Consider the following 12,494-nt stretch of genomic DNA (forward strand, 5'->3'; position numbering starts at 1 on the left):
GAGAAATCAATCCAACAACTCTTAGATGATGCAGAGAAGATAAATATAAGACTGATAGGAAGCCATGAACTAGCAGGAGAATATGAAAAAACTGTTCATAGAATTAATGACAGAAAACATAAGTGAGGCATATAGGACTCCAAATAGCCATGATAAAAAAAAAAATCTACACCTAGATGTAATAATCAAGATCCCAGAAAACCAAGCAAAGAACAAAATACTACAAGCAGTTAGAGAAAAGATACAAATCACATGCAAAGGAAAGCTCATCAGAATCATAGCAGACTTTTCAACCCAAACCCTCAAGTCAAGGAGAGCCTGGAGTGAAGTCTTTCAAGTCCTAAAAGAAAACAAACTTCAATCTAGACTGATGTATCCTGCAAAACTATCTTTCAAAATTGATGGGGAAATAAGATACTTCCACAACAAAGAACACCTGGGAATATTTCATGAATACCAAACGGGCACTCCCAACAATATCCTGGAAAAAAAAATGAGGACCACAACTCCATAAGGGCCAACAGAGCAAATATACCAGGCAAGGCAAAAAATTAAAGAGAGAGAGGGAAAAATAAAAAAAGAAAAGAACCAACAACAAGAAAATAACATAACAATGAAAAGTCAATATGTAACAGTTATAACCACCAGTGTTAATGGCCTCAATTCACCAATCAAAAGAAACAGGCTGGCAAAATGCATTAAGAAGCAAAATTCAACAATATCCTGTATACAAGAAACCCACTTAATTCACAAAGAAATTCATAGACTGACAGTAAAAGGATAGAAAACAGGAGCCTGGAAAAAAGTGGGGGTAGCTATCTTATTTGCAGAAAGAATAGACTTTAAACCAAAACTAATTAAGAGAGACAAAGAAGGCCACTACATCCTTGTAAAGGCAACAATAAAAGAGGAAGAAATGACAATCATAAATATATATGCACAGAATACTAATGCCCCAACTATACAAAACAAATATTAATGGATATGAAAAATGAAATTGACACTAATGCAATTGTAGCAGGGGACTTCAATACCCCACTGACACAAATAGACAGATCATCTATACAAAAAATCAACAATGAAATAACAGAACTGCACCGACAGACTTACTAGGTTCTACAGAGTATTCCACCCCACAAAATCAGAATATACATTCTTTTCAGCTGCACATGGGTCATTCTCCAAAGTAAAACCACAGAGTAGCTCTTAGAACATGCTTAAGTAAATGCAAAGCAATTAAAGTTATCCCCTGTATATTATCAGGCCATAGTGCAATTAAACTGGAGATCAATAGCCTAAGAAGCCACAAGAACATCACAAACACATGGAAATTAAATAACATCCTGCTGAACAACCATTGGGTCACAGAGGAAATTAAATAAGAAATTAGACACTTTCTACAATTAAATGACAATGACAATATAACATACATGAATGTAAGGGACAAAATGAAAGCAGTTCAAGAAGGAAATTCATAGCAGTAAATGCCCATACTAGGAAAGTAGACTGAGCTCAAATAAACAACCTAATACTTGACCTTAAGCTTCTGGAAAAACAAGAGCAAAACAAACCAAAAGCTCATAAAAGGGAGGAAATTATAAAGATCAGAGAAGAAATCAATGCAATGTAGACTAAGAGAACTATACAAAAAAAATCAATGAAGAGTTGGCTTTTCGAAATGAAAAAGGAGAAATCCAGAGGATCATCAATACCTACTTCAAAAACCTGTATTCAAATAAAATGTAAAATACAGAAGAAATGGACAGATTTCTAGATACATATGAATTACCAAAGCTGAATGAAGAAGATAAAGAAATTCTAAACACCCCCATTACAATCAGTGAAATTGAAAATGTAATTAAAATACTACAAACAAAGAAGAGCCCAGATACTGATGGCTTCACTGCTGAATTCTACAAGACATTTAGAGAAGAACTATTGCCACTACTCTTTAAACTCTTCAATGAAAGGGAAAGGGAAGCAATACTTCCAAATTCATTCCTAGAAGCAAGTATTACTTTGATTCCAAAACCAAGGAAAGACTCAACCAAAAAAAAACAAAAAAAAAAAAAAAAAGAAAGAAAAAAAGGAATTACGGCAAAAATCCCTAATGAATATAGATGCAAAAATCCTCAATAAGATACTGGCAAACAGAAAACAAATCATCAAGAAGATCATACACCTTGACCAAGTCAGATTTATCCCAGGGATGCAAGGATGGTTCAACATGCATAAATCAAAAAATGTAATACACTATTATTAACAAATTCAAAGACAAAAATCACATGATCATCTCAATAGATGCAAAAACAGCATTTGACAAAATTCAACACCCATTCATGACAAAAACCCTACAGAAAATTGGAATAGATGGTCTTTTTCTCAACCAATAAAGGCTATCTATAAAAAACCAACAGCCAATATCATTTTAAATGGTCAAAAACTGAAAACCTTTACACTAGAATAAGGACCAAAACAAAGATGCCCACTATCACCACTCCTGTTCAATACAGTTCTAGAAACATTAGCCACAGCAATTAGATAAAAAGAAATAAAAGCAATAAAGATAGGAAAGGAAGAAGTTAAACTGTCACTATTTGCTGATGATGTGATATTCTACATAGAAGACCCAAAATACTCCACCAAAAGACTTCTAGACTTAATTGACAGATTCAGCAGAGTAGCTGGATACAAAGTCAACACTCAAAAATCAATAGCCTTCTTGTACACAAATAACAGACTCACTGAGAGAGAAATTAGAGAAACAGTTTCTTTCACAATAACATCCAAAAACATGAAATATCTAGGAATCAATCTAATGAAGGAATCAAAAGACCTCTACACTGAAAATTACAGCACTCTGAAAAAAGAGATCAAAGAGAATATAAGAAAATGGAAAGACATTCCTTGCTCCTGGGTAGGAAGAATCAACATAGTGAAAATGGCCATACTTCCAAAACTTCTTTACAGATTCAATGCAATCCCAATTGAAATCCCAACAGTATATTTCACAGAACTTGAGAAAACAATCCAAAATTTCATTTGGAACCAGAAGAGACCTAGAATAGCAAAAACCATTCTAGGTGACAGAGACATAGCAGAGGGTATCACAATTCCCAACTTGAAACTATACTACAAAGCCATTGTGACAAAAACAGTGGTACTGTCAAAGAAATAGACCCAAAGATCAATGAAATGGATTAGAAGATGCAGAAACAACACCAGACATACTCAGTGACCTCATCTTTGCCAAAACAGCCAACCATCCTCCCTGGAGAAAAGATAGCCCCTTTAATTAAAGGTGTTGGAAAAACTGGGCTTTCAACTTGCCAAAGATTAAAACTATATCCCTGTCTTTCACCATGTACTAAACTAAAACCCAAGTGGATTAAAAAATCTAAATATCAAAACTGAAACACTAAACTTACTGGAAGGTAAATTAGGTAGAACTCTCACAGACATTGGTATAGGAGAAGACTTTATGAACAATTCCTCAGCAGCACAAGAACTTGCACAAAGAAACAACTGGGATCTCATTATATTAAAAAGTTATTGCAGTGCAAGAGAAATGACCAACAGTGCTAAGAGACAACCTACAATGTGGGAAAAAATTTTATCAGCTAACTCCTCATACAAAGGACTACTATCTAGAATATATAAAGAACTCAAAACCATCAGACCCAAATACTCAGACCCAATTCAAAAAATGGGCATCTGAAATGAACAGACATTTCTCAGACAATCAAGTAAAAGCAGCAAATATATGAAAAAATGTTCAACACCAATGGTCATTTGAGAAATGCAGATGAAAACAATACTAAGATTCCCCCTTACTCCAGAAAGAATAGCTGCTATCAAGAAATCAACCAATAACAAATGCTGGCAGGGCTGTGGGGAGAAAGGAACTCTTCTCCATTGTTGGTGGGAGTGCAGACTGGTGCAACCACTATGGAAATCAATATGGAGATACCTCAAAGAACTAGGATTAGAGGTCCTATATGACCCAGCTAACCATCTGCTGGGTATCTTGCCAAAAGAATTAAAAGAATCATACAACAGTAATATATGTGCACCCACGTTTTTAACAGCACACTTTGTAATAGCTAAAACTTGGAAACAACCTAAATGCCCATCAACTGAAGACTGGATAAAGATGACGTGGGTTTTCTATAAAATGGAGTACTACTCAGCCATAAAGAACAAAACTAGAAAAATATATAGCTAAATGGATGCACAATGAGGCCATATTCTTAAGTGAAATAAATAGGACACACTTGAGTAAATACCAAATAGTTTCTCTGGTGTGAAAAATTAAAAGTGTAAATAAGGTTCAAATGGTATAATTGAGAGTGTGAAATAGGAAGAAAATGGCTAAAGGGGAAGTGGGAAGGGGAGGGGAAAGAAAATAAGGGAAAACAAAATATGTGAAAAATGGAAAAAATGGAATCAAAGTCTTTGTAAATAGGGAAGTGTGAAGGGGGTGAAAGGAGGGCAGGGGTATGGGGAAAAAACAAGAACCAAGACATATCATGTAAAGGTTCAAGATCCCAATGATAAATGTAACTGTATGGTTTGCTTTAAATGTACCAATAAACTTAATGGGGGGAAAAACAAATATGAAAAAGGTGATAAGGGAACTGGTGGAGTGGGGGAGGAAGAGGGGAAGGAATTAAAAAAACAAGCTGTAATATGTATATGTGGCCACCCCAAGATGACTGTAAACTGTACTAATAAAAACAGGTATTAATGTACTTATAAACAAACATGTATTAATAAACAGAAGTTTTCAAGATACTGTGTTCAAATATCCTCTAAGGTACTTGCTACGACCTGGTTCCTGGTCATCCTTAGCAGAGAGTTATGCTGACCTTTCTGATATTTCTTAATGACCTTCATCACAGGTGATTTCTTCTGCTGCCTCTTCTGAAGAACCACTGTTTGCACCTGTGGTGTAGACACAAGGAAAGCTATACATATTCCAAGTGTACCCTTTCTGTCAATAATAACAACACTGTATTATGAAATTAACACAAAAACACACTGATTCATATCATTTAACATTTACTTGTCTGCACCAACACTAGGCTAATGGCTCTAAGTACATTCTTAGTTCACAACCATTCAATGAAGTTCACATTCTTATTAACTACTAAAGGAATGTACAGAGAGGTAATGAACTTGCCGCAATATCATGACAAGAAAGTACAGAGCTAAGATTCCCACCCAGGCAATTGGACTTTAAATCTGTATTCTACCCCATCACATAATCCTGCCTAAAAATATACCAAATCATATTTAGGTTTATATTCAATTTTTACATTAATTATGGTTGTACAGATTAATGATCCAAACCACTGTTACTAGGCATATGTACACACACACACACACACACAGAGAGAGAGAGAGAGAGAGAGAGAGAGAGAAGAGAGACAGAGAGAGACAGAGAGAGACAGAGAGAGACAGAGAGAGACAGAGACAGAGAGAGGCTCCATAGAAAATAGTTTTCAGGACAAAAGGAGAAATTTTTCTAAGAATTTCTCAATTTCAACATTACTGACATTTTGGAAAGAGTGATTCTATGTTGGGGGCAAAGCCTGGTTTGCCCATTTTAAGATGTTGAGAAAAATCCCTACCCTTTAATCACAAGATTCTGGTAGCATCCTTCACCTCTAGATAGGACAACTGAAAAATGTCTCCAGATAGTGACAAATGTCCCCAGGAAGGCAAATTGATAATCTCTGACCAAAGTTTTCCTGCAGTGAAAAACCATAAGATAAAAGACCTAAGTGAAATTTTTTTCTTACTTTTTACAAACTAGATTATATAGATTAGTATATGGTAATGATGGATTTTTAAATCAATTGGGTAATGAATGTAAATTCGATAAGTGGCATTGAGAGAATTAACTGGCTATAGAAAAAAGTTAGATGTGTACCTCACTACACAGCGAAAGTAAGCTCTTCATGAAATAAAGCATAAATGATATATTTGGAAACTATGTAGAGTATTTGTGTAAATTTGGGGTATATTTTGTTCCTAAGAAGGACCACAAACACAGCCTTACAGAGAAAATCTGAATGATTTGACAACCAAAAAATATAAAAACTTTTGGGGGCAAATTAATGAACTGAGAGAAAATATTTGCAACATGTACAGGATACAAAGGAGAGAATACACATATTCAATGTAAACACATACACAATATCAAGAGAAACTCTGAAACAAAAAATTTTTGTTATTTTCAAAATATATACACAATATATAGAATATAAAAACTACATATTCTGAAAATATGCATAAAATTTTCACTAGAAAAACTAATAAAATGGGACAGTGATAAAACTGAAAACACATACAATATAAGAATGAATATAGTCAATAAACAATTGAAAAGATGGCCATCTCATTAATGATCAATGAAATTCAAAATAAATAAGATGTTAATTCACCCATTAAACTGGCCAAAAATGAAAGAGTGATTATTCTTCAAATTTGGCAGTGATGTAAGGAAATGAATATTTTCATAATTATTTTTAAATATATGAACTTTTAAAATTGTACTTTCTTATTTTAAACATATTTTTCTTTATCAAATCTAACATTAGGAGAAAAAGGATAACGAAGGGGGCCTGATGGTCACTGATCATAAAAGCATTTCATGCTATAATCCTAAAATTCTCATCACTTCTAAGGAGTTCCCCAAGCCTTGGCCTCATCCTAATATGGGCTACCAAGATTAGGTTATAAGTCAGAGGTAGGCTTTTCATCATTTATGTTCTTTTATTTATTTATTTTTGGTGGTGGTGGTTTTTTTGGTACCAGGGATTGAACTCAGGTCCTTGAGCTTGCAAGGCAGTCCACCGAACCGCTGAGCTAAATCCCCGGCCTTATGTTCTTTTACACAAAATACTTTAAATAGAATACTGCTCTTTTGAAAGAATTTAGTAAAATTAAAGATAACTTTGACCTAATATGAACAGTACATAATTTATATATTTTGTATTATATAGTTTTGTGACATCACTATGTCCTTCTACCTTAGGAAAAAGAAACAGAAAAAAATTACATTTTGATGTGTTCATATGAATGCAATGTTAAAGTATAGAGGTCTTTTAATATTTTAATTTTACTTTTTAAATTGTTTTGTTTTGTTTTGTTTTTTTGGTACCAAGGATCAAACTTGGGGTCTTGCACTTGTGAGGCAGGAAGCGGCAGCACTGAGCTAAATCCCCGGCCCTCAAGTATAGTTTGAAAAGTTGAGAAGCAGACTTAACTTCTGATGTTGGAGTTAGCATTGAGAAACAATCAAATCTAAATTTTGCTTATCTGTAGTGTTTGAATGTTAGAATATATTGATGTTCACTTGTGTACTTAGAGAAAAAAAGCTATTACAAACAAGGGCAGTATAAATTTCAGGATTTTCTATAACATGGACAGGATATGACTGCTCCTTCAGTTTAATAACTAGCAAAGACAGAGACAGGGATCTAGCTCAGTGGTTCCACTGCCTGCCGTGCAAGTGCAAGGATCCAAGTTCAATCCCTGGTACCAAAAAATAAAAATAAAGAAAACAGACAATCTTTCAGGACCATAATACTCTGATCTCTGTGACAGACTTGCATATCAAGAACACCTCAAGGTGGAGAAAAACTTCTCAGGCAGCAGCATGTGCCACCCACACTTAGGGACCTGCATTACAATCATGTGTGTGGCTTCACAAAACCCAAGAATTGAGCTGCTGAGAATCTCCCACAAGCTCTGTGTGAGGCTGACACTTCCCCGGAGAATAGACGAGCTGCCATTACACAGACAGCTGCACTCTTAGAATCCCAATTAAGATACAGGTAATGTCTTTGGGCTCCACTCCTCCTTTTCCCCTCCTGCTATGAGTCTCCTATTTTATTCCCAAGTCGGGGGGTGGCAATCTGGGGTTCCTCTGCCCCTGGAGCCCAGTGGCCCAGGGAAGCTACAGTTAAGTCACTCTGAAGTGAGAATTCCTGAGGCTTGTTAAGTTCCATGATAAGAAAATGGAAGGATCATCACTAGGAACTTCAGCTGATTAGGCGGCTGGGACCAACACCAGCAGCTAAGCAGGTTAAGCAGAAATGACTGTCTTTAAGAGGTACCCGAAGAAACTTGTAACTTTTCCCTAATATCGACTTAAGTGTGTGTCACCCGATACTACACACAGACCCAAGGTACCGTTCCTTTCACCGCCATCACCACTCCCCATCAGTATTCTCATCACCACTCTCACCCAACCCATCATCGCCCCCAAATATTCATCCATTTCCTACTATGTGTTACCACTCCAATATTATCACCTGATTCATCACCCAGCCATCATCATCATCAGTATCATCATCATCTTTGCCATCCCATCATTCCCATGACCACCATGTGATGCGCATCTGCACCCTGAGAAGAGAGCAATGTCCTGAAGACCTAAGAAAAAGCCTTCATCTGAAAAACAAACATGAAGAACATATTTAAATAGCAATTCTATAATTTTAGTCGGGTGTAAGAGGGCAAACCATTCTATGATAAAATGTAATAGACTGAGATAGAGTGCATTAAGTTAAATTTTAAAGTTGAACATTGGAAAAAGTGACTTTTTCTGAAAATTGAAATAGTCCCCCAATACAGGAGAAAAGAAATAAAATTATGATAACTATGGGGTGAGTAGCACTGATCCATCTTACAAGTATTGAAGAATTTCTAAAGAACAGGCTGGGTGTAGTGGTACAAACCACTAATCCCAGCAGTCTAGGAGAATGAGGCAGGATGATTGCAGGTTGGAGCACAGCCTGAGTACATCAGAGCTTAGAGAGACCCTGCTTCACGTAAATAAAGATTATAAAAGGGCTGGGGATGCAGCTCAGTGCATTCTCAAAAAAAAAAAAAAATCTTTAAAAAAATGGTAAAGGGATCAGGAGCAATATCCAAAGGTATGGCATAGGAAAATTTTCTGAATTTCAAAAGTAATACTGAAGTAAAAATATCTCACTATATTCCAGGGAAAGTTGATGAAAGAGATCAGTATATACATACATAGATTCATCTACTAATCTATACCATACACTGCAGGTAAAATGATCCAAAATCTGAAAACATCATCCCCAGGTTTGAAAAGTTTAATAACTTAAGAGCACCTAACATAAAAAGCAAAAATCCCAGTGTAGGCCACGGTTTGACCCTGCCCATCTCCTCCTTTGCTTCCGCCTAATTGACCTTTGTTCTGTTCCTTACAGACATCATATTCTTTCTGGCATTAGGAACTTGGTAGATCTTCCCTCCCCCTGCATGCTCTCAACTCTCCACTCTTTATTTCCTCTAGTTAACTCCTACTTTAGGATCCCAAACATTTAGGAATACACTCAGACATCCTCATACCCCCACAAGGAAACCTTCTGAAACCTCCAGCTTGGCTAAATGAGTGCACTATAAGCTCTTGTAGCACCATTCTGTTTTCTACTTTTATACCCTAACATTTAGATATATATGGTTCTTTGGTTACTATGTGCTAACAGATTATGATCTCCAAGAAGGGAGGGATGACAGAGCCAAGTATCAAATCATTTTGCCAACAGACTGATGTGCACTACAGCATTTCACAGTAAACAAGTCTCACAGCAGAAACCCTGAATAGATAAAGTACACTAACAACAAAATGAATGAGTTTTGTCTTTGTTAAAATCAATTTAATAAAGTCTGATGGAGGACAGAAGAGCCTCTGTGGAAAGGAAGGTCTAATTGAAGCCCAAGAAGTACCTTTACATGGCTTGGTCACAACAGTGGCCCTATAGTTTAGATTAGAAATGTTCTTAAATGGCTCATGTGTTAAAAGCATGGTATTATTGGGAAGTGATGGGACTTTAAGAAGCAAGGCCTAATGGGAGTGTTTCCAGATATTGGTGATATGCACTTTAAGAGGATAGTGGGACCCTAGCCACTTTCTTTTCTCTTTCTCTGACTAACCATGAGGTAAGAAATTTGTTTTGCCACGTGCAGCCATCAGGACCTGCTGGCAAGCCACAGGCCAAAAAAGAATGGGATCAATTTACCATTGACTGTACCATCCAAAACCATGAGCCGAATAAATTCTTTCTGTTTATAAGTTAGTTATCTAAGTACTTGTGATACTGCTGAAACACTAAGACAAACAGAAATACCTTATAACTTATCCTGGTGAATTTGAGAATCAGCTCAAAGGCTAATATGGCCCTGTCACAGCCTTGCCTCTCAGTCTTTGGGGAAGTGGCAACAGTGGATAATCCTGCCATGGCTGGAGCTCCTAAATTTATAAGTATTGTGGCCTCCAATATTTGAGAGGAATAACTCATATATGGGGTTCAATAAGGTGTGATATGATATTTTCAAGGAGATAAGGAGTATATGCCATGGTCTATTTGGTATTTGTTTTTTTTTTTTTTTTTTTTTTTTTTTTTAGTTTTTTGTGATAGAATAACAGAAAGGTCTTGTGGTTTGGGGCCTATTGTGGCTTGCATCTCAAGGTCTCCCCAAATCCTAATGCACTTATAGGTGGGAGTTTTCAAACTGGCTTGATCTAGATGTGATGTTGGGATTAGGGATGGGATGCCAGGATTAAAGATGCCCCACTAGGGGTATGAGTGGCACCATCCAGAGTGCAGGTAGCCTGGGTGAAATGTAAAGGCAGATTTGCTTGCTGGCTGCTTCTGCTGTTTCTGCTGCTGCTGCTGCTGTTTATGCTTCCTGCCTGCTCTGCCATGAACTGTTTCTCTTCTACAATGCACCTCTGCCATGCCATCCTGCCTTGGTGCCAGCTGACCATGGACTGAAACCTCTACAAACTGAGAGGCAAATAAACCTTTCCTCCTTTAACTTTAGGTGCCTTCAGGTGCCTTTAGGTTGTCTCCCCAACAACAACCAAAAAAAAGGTAACTATGACAGGGCCTAAATGAAGTAGAAGCAATTACTGTTAAGTAATAAAGATAGTGCTTAAGAAATAGTATATCTGGATAAAGGATATCAAAACTAAGATAATTTCTAGGTAATGAAAAGCATCAGTTATGGCCATGGGTGGTTAATATGTAATACAAGTAGTGGGCTCAACAAATTAAAAAATAAAGGAAAGTGAGGACAGAGTCTCCAATCAGACCATGGCCATCACATCACAGTGACTCAAGACAATGACCTCAAGTGTGAAATTTTGATACAAATGTTACACTTTTTGTAGAAAAAGAGGTTGTCCAAGTTACATAAGGTGGCAGGACCGGGAAATGGTGGTAGTTAGCACACTTTTCTAAGCAGCAAGACATTTTCCAATGGAAGAGTGGACTCATGGTTTCAAAGGAATTAGAGGAGGGAGAATCTGTACACTACATACCCATTCTGAAGTAATTTAGATTTTCAGAAAATCAACACTCTCAAAAGTCAGGTGTGGTGACACATGCCTATAATAGCAGCACTTGGGAGGCTGAGGCAGGAGGACTGCAGTGAGTTTGAGGCCAGTCTGGGTTGCATAGTCCTTACTGAGTTCTTATTTCAAACCCAGCTTGAACTACATTAGCAACCCTCTGTCTCAAAAAATCAGGGGAGCAGGGAGGAAGGAAGGAAGGAAGGGGGAAAATAAATCAGTACTCACTACTTCAGATATATAGGAAATAGTTTCCTTCTCAAGGGAAACCAGATTACAATTAAAGTCAGAGCATGCAAGGAACAGTTGATGAAGAAACAAAGAAAATAGGAACATGTGATAGTGATAGACAGACTGAGAATATAACTGAAAGTTTGAGAAAGGTGAGAGGAAATGCTCCATGGTTATTTGTGAAAAAGCAGAATGTTACAGTGATCAGAGTTCAAGAGAGAAAGGAGCAAAGAACTTATGATATGGATGGTGATAGAGAATCCAGGAATGTTAAAGAGAGAGGGATGCTGTAGCAGACAAAAAAGGTGCGTTTGTTAGTAGCCTCCTGAGTCATCTGCCTGGACTGAGGCATCTCAGGTCTTGAAGCAGAACACCCAGTGCACTCACTGAGGACCAGAAGTGGGCAGCCACCCTAGCAGCTTTGACCTAGGGTTCTGGTTCTGCTCAACAGACAGGCAACACACCAAGGGACCAAAGGGACCAAGACAAACCGGCAAAGGTAAAGCTCTGCTCCAAGCACCCGCTACAGCCCTGTCTGTATTTGCAGCCCGCACGCATCACAATGGGCATTCAGACATGGGATGATGCAAGGGCTGATGCGTGAGATGGATGCTGGAACAGTTCCAGCATAAGCCCATCACTCATTTTACTCTTGCGGTAACCTGAGTAAGCAGAAGAGCCTCCTGAGAAAATGAAAAAACTACCTCGAATCCCTACAGCTCGACCCAAGCCTCCTCCTCCTTCTATTCCTCCACCCTCTCAACCTCCAACCCGTTTTCCTCCCGTCTTCTCAGACTTTCAATCCTCATCCTACTCTCCACCGTAACCCACCTCTTTCTGTTTTCTGCCCCCTAGTTTCCCTCCC

The 12,494-nt window shown here is 37.3% G+C and overlaps 1 protein-coding gene across 9 annotated transcripts in view; it reads right to left on the bottom strand.

Annotated features, from left to right (window-relative positions):
• Positions 1-12,494, bottom strand: part of LOC104869131 (putative olfactory receptor 2B3) — a 166,808-nt gene that overhangs the window by 102,085 nt on the left and 52,229 nt on the right. For 6 of the 9 annotated variants that reach the window (XR_782196.2, XM_033767650.1, XM_033767649.1 and 3 more), the window contains exons 2-3: positions 8,325-8,463; positions 4,869-4,944 (exon numbers count right to left, since the gene is read on the bottom strand). The gene's annotated coding sequence lies outside the window, so the exon portion shown is untranslated. Of the gene's footprint in view, positions 1-4,868; positions 4,945-5,633; positions 5,714-8,324; positions 8,464-12,494 lie in introns of those variants that run through there. The other 3 variants (XM_033767656.1, XM_033767655.1, XM_033767653.1) reach the window with 2 other exon arrangements.

Source organism: Fukomys damarensis, unplaced genomic scaffold (genome assembly GCF_012274545.1).
Source record: "Fukomys damarensis isolate Sample0158 unplaced genomic scaffold, DMR_v1.0_HiC HiC_scaffold_23, whole genome shotgun sequence".
In the NCBI taxonomy this organism is placed as follows: domain Eukaryota; kingdom Metazoa; phylum Chordata; class Mammalia; order Rodentia; family Bathyergidae; genus Fukomys; species Fukomys damarensis.